Source organism: Patagioenas fasciata, chromosome 15 (genome assembly GCF_037038585.1).
Source record: "Patagioenas fasciata isolate bPatFas1 chromosome 15, bPatFas1.hap1, whole genome shotgun sequence".
Taxonomy (NCBI): Eukaryota; Metazoa; Chordata; class Aves; order Columbiformes; family Columbidae; genus Patagioenas; species Patagioenas fasciata.
In genome coordinates this window covers 16,144,187-16,156,713 of record NC_092534.1, presented here as the reverse complement: position 1 = coordinate 16,156,713, position 12,527 = coordinate 16,144,187, and the positions used below count along the sequence as shown (strand labels likewise).

Below are 12,527 nucleotides of genomic sequence, written 5' to 3'. Positions count from 1 at the left end.
CCCGTTCTGCTCATCACCCTCCGTTCCCAAACCCGCCTGCAGCAAAGGCTTTAGGGAGCTCGCTGAAATACGGTACAACGTGCCATTAGTTTTGTAAGACGTTATTTTTCCATCTAGCTTAAGGACAATCTATCATTTCTTATTTAATTTTTGGTTTTTTTAAGCTTGTGCTAATGAACTATTTTCTTTGGTGCTCCTGAGTTACAAATTACTTCAGCTTTGCCTTTTTTTTCCTGGTAAGTCCTCCCAATTTACCAGCGCAAATCCGCTTAAATTTGCTTAGGAGCTCAAACTTGGAGCGAACAAGGGTATTTTCAACACAGATACACCGAGTTAAAACAAAAGCACTTGTGGTTCATCTGAATCATGTGGCCCCAGATTTCAAATGGCAGCTAAGGAAACAGAGGTTATGAGATCGTGCAGCTGGGACAGGCGCTGTTCACGGAGCAGAGTTCAGCCCGGCTCAGGCGGCGCTTGCGTGGAAGTGAAAGGTCCCATGAGGGCATTAAAGAGAAAGGTTTGGTGTCCCAGCCAAACCCCCTTCGCTCAGGGCTACCAGCGACCAAGCTTCTTCAGAGCGAACGACTGGGGAAAGCTGCTGCCAAGTGGTTGCGACTGATTTATTTACATCCAATCGCAGAGAACAGGAATTAAACGCTTTGCGAAACACACGGGCAAGTTAATTCCAAAAGGTCTCCCCGTGCCACGCAAATGCCAAGCGCCCCAGGCTGCCGCTGTGCGCATCGGTTTTCAGGCGCATCGCTTGGATGGGCTGATTCACCATAAGGTGACACAAGTGCTTTTGTCACCAGCGGGACCCAGCAGCCGGGGAAGGCAGCAGAACCCGTGCTGGTTGTGGGGGCACCGCAAAGTTTTCATTCAGTCCGGGAGACTTGGGGCAGAAAAAGGATTAGGTCTGGAAACGTTAATTTGAAGCCTCCTATTCAGCAGCGTTCAAAAATATATTTATTGATACAATAAAACAGGCGAGAGTTGACGTTTTCATTTATAAGGGATGCAAAATGTTTGGTTTTTAAATGTTGTGAGACAACAGCGGTGGGTGAAGTGGAGGGGCCACGGGACTGTTCAGTGCTTCCCTGAACACCACAGCAACGGCGCCTCTGGCTTCTCTTCTTTTTAAGTAGGGAGGAAGCACGAAACCGTGGTGCTGCTCGGCGGCTTTGGTGACACCATCTGGGTGCCAAAGTCATGCTGTGCAAACATGTGGATCCATTAGACAACTGTTGGAAGCAGCGAATTCTAAACTTGATTTAGTGATAGGATTCATGCTGTTTGGGGAAAAAAAAATACGGGGTTGCGAAACCGCACAAGGAAAATGTTTCAGGCTTGTTAAATAAAAAGTACAATGTGAACGATGATAAATTGGATGGTCTGCAGATCTCTGGAGTCTCCAGAGAGAGAAAAAAGGACTTGAACTCCTGGCTCTCAAACTGTTAAATAAGTTTATAGACTGTACTCTGGTCTGAAAGGATAAAAACATTTTCATAGAGAAAGATTTATAGCAGAATACAAAGTATTTTCCTTCCTAAAGACAATCCGCAATGACGATTTCTATCTCCGTCACACTCGTGGCGCACGCTGCACTTGAACTAACGAATGGATTTTAGCAAAGCTGGAGCTGCAGAGCATCCCCAGCGACGCGGGCCGGGGAGGGAGTGCTGGTTATTTACCTCCTTGGTTTGTACGGGCAGCACAGCCCTGTGGCTTTAGGGTACTTCATGCCTAAAGCACACCTTGACATTAACTCCTTCATTAGCTCCACAGCTGCTGCTCCTTACCCCTTCCATTTTTCTTAATTAAAGCGCTGCAAAATTTTACGTTGTGATTCAGAATTGTGTACGGTTAATATGACACGTCATTTATATTTGTTAGAATATAAAACGCAGGCCTCACGCATAAAATTAACGTTACATATGACACTTGAAAACGTACCCTATTCTTTAAGCTATCTAGAAATGCTATGCTCATTCTGTCCATGCTACGAGTTCATGTCAAACCGATGAACCAGCTATTTATTCCATTCAAGCTGCTTATATTAAAAGACAAAACCCACCGGGTTCAGCTCCCAGCAAAATCGCCACTACGGAACTCGTTATTCATCTCCAAGGCTTAGAGATGCGCAGAGCCCTGTGCAGAGCTCAGCGTTTCAGCCCTGAGTCATGCTGTGGTTTAATCATCCCTTAAGCATTGTTTACTACAGAAAAGAAACTGTACTTCAACAACAAGGATGGGAAAGCAAGAGAATCCAATCAGTCCAGAAGAGCTACTGAGTCAGTAAGGAGGAAGGCAATGAGCCACGTGAGCCTTGTGACTTGGGAGCAGGTCCCCAGTAGCAAAGCTGCCCTTGGGTGGCCGCTGTGGACAGATCGTTCTCCAACCCAGCTCTAAGATCAATTCAAGATCCCCAATTCACCGCACAAACGTGGATAATCCATCAACACCGCTGTGATACATTAATTCTATCCACTTTTCCGCTGCGGTCAAGTCAGTGCATTCAGCAACTCAACACCAAACATCAGCAATAATTATGTTATAGATTTTCCATCACTGGGTGTAAACACTGTATGTTGTAAAAACTACACAGGGCACGGGCCAATGAGACATAAGACAAAAAATTAAAGCAATCTGTATTTATCAGAATTGATTACATTTTCTTTTAATTTCTTTCAATCGCCTACAAACAACTGTTTCACCTTGTCTTTCTTCTCTTTTTCCTCCCAGCGGCTCAGTCTCAGACCAACGCTCTCCTGGACCGCACCCCATGTAAGTACAGCTACAGCAATGCAGTGTGAATGTTATTGCATATGTTTATTTCACCTATGTATATCAGTGAAAACATTTACCCAAACCGGGACTTCTAGACCTGCTATTTATTATTTATCACTTTGAAAAGCTACGGGAAATATTTGCTAAGTCCTCACTGAAGCGTTAGCTCAGGCCAGCAGTGCTGACTCCCAGACCGTGCTCCTTTCTCAGGGATCACAAACACCTAAGTAGCCTCATACAAAGATACATCCAATTTACAACATCTTGTGAAATCTGGACTTCATGGAAGGGCCTCACAATCTGAGACGCTCCAGGGCTCCGTGACCAGCAGGGGAACCTCTGCCCTGCAGAGGAACCGCACAAAAGGTCTGGAGGAACATCAGCAAACGTTATGGTTGTAGTAGGTATTGTTATTTCTGCAAATGGATTGCCGGCCCATGCAGGAAGGAATCGCGGCTGTAACGCTCTCCCCAGCACCGCTGCCACCAAGCCATGGGCACCGTGCAAAGTGCCTGCAAGCCAAGGTTAATCATTCCCATCCATCCACAAGGGCTGACCAAGGGGAAAGGCAAAGCCATCAGCCACCCAGCTTGGGGTGACTCTGCAGCAAAGACACACGGATTGAAAGGAAAGGGACACAAACTATGTCTTGTCGAAGCGGCCGATACCGTTCACCTGAGCGCTGATGGTGCAAATACCACACGCTGAGGAGCAGGAATGTGCTGGAGCTGCTCCCCGCGCTGGGGAGCGGGAGCAGGGCCTGGGCTCACCCCGGTCCGTTAATGAGCACAGGACCCAAGCCAGGAATTACTTTATGTTAATACCAGCTCTGCCAATCCCGAGTGCTGCTCTGCTGCTCTCAGCAAGTCGCTTGATCTTTTTCATGTTTTCCCATGAACAAAGAACGTAACGTTTTTGTGCCCAGTGCCCACCTCCCTGGTGCTTAATTCCCAATTCAATATTCTAGCCATAAATGCACTGCCGCCCTTTTACTGTGATAAAGTACAGTCAGGATCAATAGGTAACACGTTTAAAAACTTGTTTTGAGCTGTTGTGAAACAGGAGCTGAATGTTTATGGAGCAGTTACTTTTCATGTGGGTTTACCGTAGAGCCTCTTTAGCCACCAGCTCCCAGCCAGGGGCCCGAAGGCGTTTTTGGGAATGGAAACTTTTTGAGTCGAAGCTCTTTAACAAATTTCCAGCCTGCAGTGTGTTTTCCATTAGTCTACATGGTGTTATAATAAATGATGCACTTCCTCTTTCATTTTAGGATTTATTTTTTTTTAAACATGCAACGATTTTTTTGTGTCTGTTTTCTATTACTTTCAATATATTCAACCACACTAATCTTAGAGTGTGCGTATAAAGACAGAAGGGATATACTGTGTAAGATACAGCTATAGGAAGACGAGCTTCTGGTTTAAATTGTCCACTGAAGGCAAACCATAAACCCATTCCATGGATGCAGCTCCATGGACACCCATCCTTTTTGTTAATTAAAAGTCCGTTATCCCAAAATCTTGCGGTGGCCTAGGAAAGATCCCCCCCTGGCGTATCCACCTCAAGTGGCCAGATACCAACCATCTGAAAACCTAAGCCTCCACATAACAGACTTACAGAAAGGTCTTTATTGCATAGAGATCATCCTGATACTTCTTTGTACAAGAAATCTGTCACTAAATTGGAACAAATGGACCACAGGGCCACCAAGAGCCCAGCGCACAGGGACACGAGCCCTGCGGGGGAGGCTGAGGGCACCAGGTTGGGGGATCCAACAACCACCATGATACACCCACAAGAGTCTTGTTGAGAGGACCGATGGAGGCTCCTTACAACAACACGTAGTGGGATGAAAAAAGGAAATAGTTGAAAAGCAGATGGATTTGAACATATAAGGGAATATTTCTGGGGTTTTTAGCACAGGACACCCAACCGTTGAGGTAGGTTGTAGGCAGGTTGTAGGCAGGTTGTAGGCAGGCTGTAGGCAGGCTGTAGGCAGGCTGTAGGCAGGCTGTTGGCAGGTTGCACAGTCCCCATCCTCATAGGCTTTTGGGATCTGGTCTGATCTCCCAGCTTTGGGCAGGAATTGGGATACGTGACCTCTGAGGGGCCTTCCCACCCGAATTATTCTCTGATTGACTCAGTCTAGTAAAATATAGTTAAGACTTTAAATCCGAGAAACAGAACGCATCCAGAATTTATTCAGACTGCCTTTTCTTTTCCTCCCTGCTACCTATTACAACCATAGACATATTGGTTTGCTAATACCTTTTAAAAATAACTCAGAAAACCAACCACGGGCACCATTTACCCTCAGCCTCCCAACTGCTTAATTGAAATCTTAATTGAGATGTTCCACTGGTGGCTATAGCGTTTTGGCGGAAAGTTCAGACGGTAGAAAAGAAGGCAAATAAAGCTTTACCTGCATGAATTTTGGACGTGCTATGACAACAGCCATCAATAAGCTTTGGAGAGGAATATTTGTGCCACTTTTTGGGTTTAAATTCCTTCAGCCGCCTCTCCCTGAAGGTCGCTCATAGAGACACCAGGTGCCATCCTTCCCGGGGTCAGGTACCATCATCCTTCGATTGTCACATTGGATCCTTTGTATCGCTGTATAAATTGGCCCCAGCGAATACAAACACAAACAGCGGGTGACAGTGACCCCCAAACCACCCCAAATCTTTTCAAACCAGCCATATAAACAAGATATAATATATGGGGAAAAGAAAGTGTCTTAAACAAACCAACCCAGCAACAAGCTAACATCTCAGAATTTAATGCTGCTTCCTGCAAGCACAAGTACCCACATTTAAATCAAGCCCAAGTTGTTTGCACTGTCTTGTCTTACCAAAAACTAGTTTGGTGAGCTCTTCAGGAGGTCAAAAGCAAATGTAAAGCAAACGCTTTTAACATTGTGCCCTCAAACACCAGCTCCACAATGTTTTCAAGAGGTGAGGCCAGACCTATTGACACTACGGTGCTGGAAATTGTCACAGATGCCACCACTGGGCAGGGACAACGAGCTATGGATGTGCAAAAACTGAAGAGGCTGTTCGTTCTTTTTCTCTTCACTAGTTAAAAATCAACGCTTATCCTCACTCAATGCCATTCACCACCCCCAGCTGCCAAAAACCCCAACAAACACAAATACAAGGCCGTCTATACATCTGTTTTGAGAACACTGGGAGGCCTTTTGGAGGAGGAAGGCTGAGAAATCTGAGAAAGAGAATATGCACTAACGTTAACGAACATTAAACTAAGATAACTCTTCAAGACGCGTTATCGCAGAAAAATTGTGGGGAAGAATCCAGAAAATACATCTCTTCCTATAGGGTGCACAGCTCTGGAAACACACACAGCGTTCCCTCTGCTGACCCCTCCATTGAGGAACAATTCTCCACTACATGACCACTGAATATATTTGCCTAGTTTAAATATATTTCTATATAGTTGATACACATCCTTTTCTTTTTTTAAGATAGTCTTCTTCCTGTACATTCCCTCCACACATCATTGTTAATAAGGATGCGATCCCAGGGCTGATAGCACCAGAAAATCAGCCTATGCCACCAAGGAGCGGCTCCAGCCAAACACCATCCCGCCCGGCACACCGTGTTTCATTTACAAATCTTTGATTTCTAAATGAACGTCAGTTCAAAGCACACATTAAACACAGGCACTTTCTGCTTGTGGATGTAGAGATTGTTAGAGATTAACCCACTTTTAATTACAGACTTAAGCAGGTGTCAGTTCGTGATACTCTTTGGTTTAAACACACTTTAAATACAAGCGGAATCAAAGAGATCTTGCTAAATCAAGCGAAGGAAAGCTGCTCTGGGTTGAAGTCTGGCACTAGTCATCCGTCACACATGGAACATCATCTGTTTAGCTAGAAAAAGCATTCTAGAACACTTCAAAAATAAAGAAAAGCACCGCAAACAGCCCTGAGACAGAACCCCGGGCCACCCCAGACCTGCGGATTCTGCGGGGCTTTGTTCTCTCCATATATACACACCTAACGACCCAAAGATAATTTGCAGTATCAAGGCCTAAACCAGATGATTTTAAAGCATTCTGGGTTACATAAGCAGAGGTTTAGACATAGAAATGGAATTATTTCTAAGTAATTTTTCTCCCAGTGTCATCCTTCGGAGTTAAAGCAACATGAAGAGTTCCCTGTTTCTCCATTACTCAAAGCTTCGTTCCTTTTTTAAGGAAAATGAAAGATTAATTTAAAGCCATCTGATGAAAATACCTTAATATCTACCTCCGTATTTTATTGTAAGATATACTGAATTCAAGCAAAGTGATTTCAAAAATTATCCTGGATACTTCTCATTTCAAGATGTTAAATATTGGCTCCCATCAATTTCCATTAGACACTGTCTGACAGTATTTGCTGCTCTGCACTCCATGGACTGACTTTCCACTCTTGCCGAGGTCGTGATAATAAAGTAGAAGTTGGGCACAGGTGACATTTTGGAATCCCATACTGATTATAAGCCCCTCCTTTGCAGGTCTCATTTCACATAAAGTACCTGTAAAAAATGGTTAGAACTGCAAACTGTATAAATTTGATCCTTTTTGCCTATTATATCACCAGTAACAGCTCCGCTCAAACTGGTCTCCTCGTCATCCTGTAAATGAGGGCGCTGCACCTCAGCACCCCACAGTGCTATTGCAGTGGCCGCCCGAACACAAAGAACCAGCACACATGTAATTAACGAATTTTGTGACCAGTAAATCCCAAACTTCGGCCCCAAAGCCAAGATGAGGCCATCGGGAGAGATGTTGGAATAAAATAATGAGGGAGACAGGGACAGTGACAGCGACCCATGCATGGTGTGTCGCACTGGCAGACATGGCAGGGACCACAGCTCCCAGATTAGGGGGTGCTGAGCTCTAGGGTCACCTATAGGAACACAGCACCCCCTGCATCCCAGCCGCTGGCCAATGGAAGCTACAGCAGGACTGCATAGGAAAAGTTTAAAACCAGCGTAAGGTGAATAGGAGGAAAGCACAATTCTTGGAGCTTCAGCTGATCCGAAAGGAAAGGCTGAGAATTGTAAAAATCAGCTTTCCATTTTCAGGCACTTTGTTCTACTTCTTTAGTATTAACTACAGCAACAGCGCACACAGAGAAATCTGAAAAATGGGAGGAACCAAGCTCTGTTCGACTGTTTCGGCACTAAGGTTTAAACCTGGAGGACCTCTCCTGCAGGCTTCACAAAATACACCCAGAGGGTTCAGGCGCTTCCCCTGTCCCGGGCGCCTCCAAAGCAAATTGCTTCCGAAAGCCCGGTAACAGGAGAAGGGCAGGACCCGTGTGTTATATTCTGTGTGTTTGGATTAGCCCACAATAGCTGAATAAACTGATTTAATGTCTAATGACATTTTCAAACACCAGCTAATGAAATTATCCAAAGTATGCAGGGAGAAAAGATGCACCAGGGTAAGTCCCTAATACCCCTGCACAAGCAATGACCTAACGGTGAATTCCAGCAGCTTGGCCATTCAAATTACAGGTCAAATGTGAAAGAGCTCAAGTTAAAAAGCCTGCTGACTAGAAAAGACATTATTATGCATTAGAAAAGACATTCATATGCAACGATCGGGTTTCGTCCTATGTTTTAGCACAGAACCACGTTTTTGAAACCGAGTCGTGCTGTGTTCAAATTAAATAAGTAAAAGGCACGCTACTGAAGAGAATCACAATCGTTCAGGAGAAGCTCCCTGCAGTAGCTGGGTCTGCAGACCTGGGGGACCTCTTGCTAAAGCCACATGAGGCTCTTGGTCACGTCGGTGGCAGCAGGAGCTGCGATGGATCCAGATGCTCCCCTCCCAGCCCCTTCGCCACCGACCCTCTATGGAGGTTTCCACCCTCTATGGAGGTTTCCCCCCTCTATGGAGGTTTCTCCCATCTATGGAGGTTTCCATCCTCTGCGGAGGTTTCCCTCCTCTATGGAGGTTTCCATCCTCTGCGGAGGTTTCCCCCCTCTATGGAGGTTTCCCCCCTCTGCGGAGGTTTCCCCCCTCTATGGAGGTTTCCCCCCTCTGCGGAGGTTTCCCCCCTCTATGGAGGTTTCCCCCCTCTGCGGAGGTTTCCCCCCTCTATGGAGGTTTCCATCCTCTGCGGAGGTTTCCATCCTCTATGGAGGTTCCCCCCCTCTATGGAGGTTTCCCCAGTGCTGCAGCAACTGATCACAAGGACAATAACATTGGTGCACCTGTCTCAGCATCCCGAGTTCACCACAACACCCTTAGATGGGCCAGCCTTGGTGGTCCCTTTAGGGAACAGAGCTGCAGCAGGGACACCCGTGTCACCCCATCCCATCCCGTGGGCGGCGGCACAGCCACCCACAGCGGGATCCACCAAAACAGCTGAACTAGGCAAATATTTAGATCGTAAATACTGACAACCAGAAAGTTCTCAGGTATTAACCTTAGAGTCTGTCTTAGAGTCCTACTGTGAACTTTAAGCTTATAAGATACTTTAACAACAAAAATAACGATATAAAATAAGAAAATACGGGGTATTACATACACCAAAGAAAACACACAGGCCACATACACACCCAACATGAATGACGAATTCTTCATTCATTTTAGGGGTCAGCTCCTTTTCTGTTTGATAAATCAAAACACATATTACACTTCAGTGCTTTGGGGAGGGAGGCAAACACATCAATTAATTCTTCATTACAGTTTTAAAAGGCAAATTATTTAAAAGACTATTTGTAACCAAGCTGAGCAGACAGAATCATGATATTAGATGCTTTGTATTCAAATGGAAAGAATTTACGTTCATCTACCGTCTCATCAAAGTGAGATTATACAGCAGCAGCATTTTCCTCACTTGGGTTTTTTCTCTGAATTAAAAGGTTATTTTTGAATGCTTAAAATAACCCTGAGGTTTGCGGGGCAGTATTTGTAAAGCAGGCATTGGCTCCTTTTCGGGTCTAACGCTGGTTGCTGTCTGAACTCTCCGAGGCCAAGTGCCTGTGCAGGCGTTTGCTAAGGAGCGTTGTTCTCCCAGGGTGGAAGGGTACAGGTCCCACCAAACACGGCTGTGATGAGCAGCTCTAAGGAAAATCACATTTTACTAACATAATATTTTGGTGGTTTGGCTTATTTTGCCCTGGGTTGTTACTCCGTTAACACGCAAAGCTCTGCAGAATAGCTGCTACCGCGGTAAAAAGCCTTTTCTCGTACCAAACAAGCTCTCCTGGTTCGACGCAGCCGCTGTTTGTCTCTTGTTAACTGCCAAAGCTCGAACTGTTCTCGAACCACAATAATGCCCTTTGTTTGTCCAAAAAAGACCCCAAAACCCCCCTTTCCCAATGACGAACATCAGGCCCCTGGTTCTGCAGCACAAACCTGTGGCTGGAGCTTAAAGTATTAAGTGTCCGTCTGTGCAGGGGTCACGGGGACGCGCGGGTGACACCAGCACGGCCGCCCCGTTGGGAGCTCTGCTGCTGTTTGCTCCTGCTAGGAAATGGGGGTATTGGGGCTTGTGCTGAGCTCACCTTGCCAAGCGTTCAGTACTTAGATAACAGTTCATTAGGAAAACTGCCATTGTTTAAATTCATCAAGCTCCTACTTTTATCTGCTTGTCCAAAAGAAAGTTACAATGGGCTTTTTCTTATCCATATCCATTTTCCTGCTCTTGCACAGGAGCTGGATTTCTCGTTTACTGTTTCTTTATGTACTTTTAAGTTTTTTATTAATCGCTCTGAATACATGAGATCTCCATCTGTATATTAAATCTAGAGTATAACAGTATAGCAGAAGAGCTGATCAAACGTTAATCTAATCAGTCTTTAATAAAGCAAAAGTTCTCAATGAAAGTGAGATACTTACGAATCTTGTATTCATAGCATAACAACAACATAGAGCAAGCCATGCTGCAAAGCAGCTAAAGACACAGCAGTAACTAACTAACTAATTAATCACAATTAAGCTACATTTTCATTTATATTCTAAAATAAGGTAAGCCAAAGGCAAACGTGAGAGCAGCACAGATTTCCTAAGCGCTTCCAGCAGCCGCTTTGACCAGCAAAGGCCTGCTGCCCTTTTCAGCCTCCACAAGCGTTTTTAACCAAGCCAATCACCGTGATACTTGCAAATCTGTTTTCTGCCGCAGATCCACTTCCCTTCAGGGCTCTGTCAGCTCAGCTTTATGTCCCTTTTACATAAACGCTAAACCAGCATCAGAAGGCAGCACCGTTTCTCGTGCCAGCGCCACATCCTTCACGTGTTTGCTTGGCCCCATTCTTTAAGTCAAAGCAACACCCCAGGGATTTCAACACAGGTTGGATCCATTGGATTGGATTTTTTTCATCGGTTCAGAACGGATCCAACCTGTGTTGAAATCAAAAGGTTTGACCAAAGGTGTGGCCAAAGTGACTCATGAGAACGTCTGTGTTCGGGACCTGCACATCAAAACGATTCATTTGAACTTCTGTGCGCAGGGTCTGAGCATTAGATAAGAGCTGAGCAGAGATTCTGTGTGTTTTCCAGAGCAGGTGGGACACGTAAGGCTCGGTTAAGTGGGGAAATGCCAGCGGGCCCCAGTGACCTCCCTACAGGCTGGTTTAGTGCTGGTACGCGTCCTGCGTCTGTGTGGGCTGTGTAAAAACAACCCTTTATCAATCATCACGGAGAAACTGGCTCTGCGACAAACTAATTACTCCTCAGGCTTCCACTCATTGGCACAGAAGGAAGCAGATTATTAATGTATTCGCTATATCCAGGCTCTATACAGCTCCCGCAGTAACAAAATCTGCTGTGGAAGTTGTGTGTTCTTCCTCTGGTGTGCAAGATTTAAAACAAAAATGTGTGCACCTATCAAGGATATTAACGAACCTTAAACCAAATCTGTTAAGGAAAAAAACCCCACCACAGCAATTGCTGTACAGCGTGCAAATTGATACACTGCAATAAACACTGGTATTTATTTTAGTGTCGTTTATATGGCTACAGTCCCAGGAGCTTGTGGGTAACACACTACACATGAGGTGTAACTTCAGAGATGCTTTTGTAATGGAGACTTTAGGTTTCGAGAGCCCTGCTTTACAGACATCCCAGCCCCCTCTGCACATCACTGCTCCCAAAATGACTTTTGGGGGGTTTTGGACACATTTGCCCAGCCTCACACTGGGCTGGAAAAGATGACACCCATTAAGGATATCTAAGGGAGGATCCCACCCACACCCTGTGAACGTGCGCCCAAGGACCCTATGGCCAGCATTCTAGAACATACCACACTAAAGGTCATTACTGGCCATTTAAAGTTCGATGGAAGGGTCTTACCGTACATAGAGATGCAATGAGGAGCCTTCTGAGAAATCAAGATCATTGGTAGAAAATATTGATGAAGAAGGGGTAAAGAACCCTGTCCCTGATAAAGTGCAGTGGGGAGGGGAACATGACAAGCAGTAGATGGACAAAGCAGAACCTGCTCACGCCACTAAGATGCCTCTTTAATTAATTTTAGGAGCCTGGTAAATGAAAATTCCTACTCCAAACCTTACAGTGTAACAGTAGCCACCTTTAGATCAGCATTAATATCATACCAGCCCTCCTAGACTGTAAAATTAAAGTATTTTATTCAGACATAAATGGAATAAGATGCCAGCTGTAAATATGCAAGTTCATTCAAGAAGCAGCTAGGAAATGGTGTAGCTAGAAAAAGCTACGTATGGTTCAGAGTGATATCACAACTTCGGAAAACACAC

The 12,527-nt window shown here is 45.1% G+C and overlaps 2 protein-coding genes across 21 annotated transcripts in view; one reads left to right on the top strand and one right to left on the bottom strand.

Annotated features, from left to right (window-relative positions):
- CHLSN (cholesin) overlaps positions 1 to 12,527 on the bottom strand; it is a 149,373-nt gene that overhangs the window by 91,791 nt on the left and 45,055 nt on the right. The window lies entirely within an intron of this gene.
- GPR146 (G protein-coupled receptor 146) overlaps positions 1 to 12,527 on the top strand; it is a 37,521-nt gene that overhangs the window by 18,995 nt on the left and 5,999 nt on the right. For all 4 annotated transcript variants that reach the window (XM_065851032.2, XM_071815008.1, XM_071815009.1 and 1 more), the window contains one exon: positions 2,743 to 2,784. The gene's annotated coding sequence lies outside the window, so the exon portion shown is untranslated. The remainder of the gene's footprint in view (positions 1 to 2,742; positions 2,785 to 12,527) is intronic.